Genomic DNA, 2,780 nt, shown 5'->3' on the forward strand with positions numbered 1-2,780 from the left:
GAGAGATAGAGGGAGAGAGAGGGAGGTCATCTGTTTGTGTATGTCTGTGTGTGTGTGTGTGTGTGAGAGAGGAGAGACCGCTGTGTGTGCGTGTGTCTGTGTATGCGTGTGTGTGCGTGCGTGCGTGCGTGTGTGTGCCTGCGCCTGCGTGTGTATGCGTGTGTGCTTGTGTGTGCATGTGTGTTTGCGTGTGCGTGTGTGTGTGTGCGTGTGCGTCCATACATGCGTGTGTGTGTGTGCATGCTCGTTTGTGTGTGTGTGTGTGTGTGTGTGAGGTAGGGGGGGCGGTGCCATTGAAATGTCCTCCTGTGTCTGATTAAAGCGAGCAGGGAGTGTGTTGATGCCGACTGGCGCTGGCTGTGGTGCTGGGGTGGTTGCTAGGGAGACGTGGCAATGGGAGGAGGTAGGACTGGTGGTGGGGGGGATAGTGGGGGTGTAGATTTGGGATTTTACCTCACCTCGAAGCAGACGAGGGACTGTGTGTGTGTGTGTGTGTGTGTGTGTATGGGTGTGGCTGTGGCTGTGTGTGTGTGTGTGGCTGTGTGTGTGTGCCTGTATGTCTGTGCCTGTGTGTGGGTGTGGGTGTGTTTGCGGGGGGGGGCTATGAAGTCAGGGGGAAATGCACTGCTAACCTTTCGGCTAATGAAAAAAAAGAGGGCTGCTAATAAAAGCGAATAAGCTTCAGTGGGGCGATGATGAGAGGTCACGTGATGCTGCCTCACTTCCTGGTGCAGCCCGCACTCATGGGGTGCAATATGACTCAACCACCCCCCTCCCCTCTCTCCCTCTCCAAACCCTTCTCCCTCTCTCTCTACCCCTCCCCTCCTCCTCTCCCCCCTCCCCTTCAGCCCTCTTTCCTAAATTCATCCCTCCCTTCCTCCCCCCCACCATCCTCCTCTCCCTCTCTCCCTTCCCTCCTCCTCTCCTCCCCTCCCTTTCTATCTCCCCCCACCGGCCCCTCCCTCCCTTGGCTGAGTGTGATATTCTATCCAGGAGGGAGGTAATGTGTTGCGCCCGAGGTGGGAGGAGGTGGGAGGAGGTGGGAGATGGAGGAGATGGAGGAGACATGAGTGCTTTGGCCTTGAATTTCACCCAGCTCTGCCTCCCTACCTCCCTGCCCATTCCTCACCCCTCCCCTAGGCGAGAGGAGTGGGCGTGGGGGGAGGAGTTGATGTAAGTGAGGTACCACGTTGTCTCTCTCTCTCTCTCTCTCTGCGCCAAAACTTCCAATCAACTTCCAGGTAAATTGTCTGACAGTCCCCTGGTACATTGTTTACGGCCCCTCAGTACATTGTTGATGGTCCCCCAGTATACTGTTGCCGGTCCCCCAATACGTTTTGGACTGTGGCCCAGTACATTGCTGACGGTCCCCCAGTACATTGCTGAAGGTCCCCCAGTACATTGTGGACAGTCTCCCAGTACATTGTGGATGGTCCCCCAGTACATGGTTGACGGTCCCCATAAGATGTACATTGTTGACGGTCCCTAAGTGCTCCACATCACAAACAGAGCGGCGCTGCTCCCTGTGACAGCATATGAGTCCCTGGTACACCCTGCTCTGCACAGCGGAAGGACTCCCACTCCGGACCCCAACATGCAGACTAATCTTGGGGGGGGCGAGGTGTTTGTGTGTGTGTGGGGGGGGGGGGGCATCAGACGGAAGGGGGCGGCTGCCAGGATGGGGGGCGGGTCAGCTGTCACTCGTCAGCCCGGGGTGTCAGCCAGGGTGCAATTATTCTCCATCCTGGTGGCACCCTGACCATCCGATACAAACCGTCCTGCTATTTATCAGGCCGGAGCACGACAGGTGCACCAGACACACTCATAAAGGCACACACACACACACACACACACACACACATAGACACATACACACTCATACGCACCCAGTCATACAGACACAGACACACTCATACGCACACACTCAGGCACACACACACAAACACACACACACACACACACACACACACACACACACAAACATAGACAGACACACACAGGAACACACACTCATACAGACACACTCGCACGTTCACAAACACACACACATAAACTCATAAAGACACACACACAGTCAAACACGCACACACACACACAGACACACACACACACACACACACACACACATACACAACAATTGAATAAATAACTTATTGCATAATCATAAAAATATTCTGAGGGAATAATTTGTAAATTGCACCCATCGGTTTGAATGAGGACGGCATTCATCCATTTCAAAGAAAAATCTCTCTCTTGTGTGTCTCCGTGTGTGTTTGTGTGTCCGTACGTCCTCTGTCTTCCCAGATGTCTCACTCCAGCCACTGCCTAGCGGAGAACGTCACCAGCCGTGCCCCCCGTCCCACGGCCCCTCCCGTCCCACGACCCCTCCCCCCATCCCACAGCCCTCTGAACCACTGAGGAGACGGAGCTGATGGCTCTAACACACGGCAATTAAAACAGACTAAAACATGAGAGAGAGAGAGAGAGAGAGAGAGGGAGACAGAGACGGAGAGCGAGAGGGATAGAGAGAGAGAGAGAGAGAGGGAGAGAGAGAGAGAGAGAGAGAGGGGGGGGAGAGAGAGACAGAGAGAGAGACGGAGAGAGAAAGAGAGAGAGAGAGAGAGGGAGAGAGACGGAGAGCGAGAGGGATAGAGAGAGAGAGAGAGAGAGGGAGGGGGAGAGACGGAGAGAGTGAGAGAGAGAGGGAGAGGGAGGTAGAGAGACAGAGAGAGGGAGGGAGAGAGAGAGAGAGAGAGAGAGAGACAGAGAGAGAGAGAGGG

Source organism: Pollachius pollachius (assembly GCF_949987615.1).
Source record: "Pollachius pollachius genome assembly, chromosome: 15".
Taxonomy (NCBI): domain Eukaryota; kingdom Metazoa; phylum Chordata; class Actinopteri; order Gadiformes; family Gadidae; genus Pollachius; species Pollachius pollachius.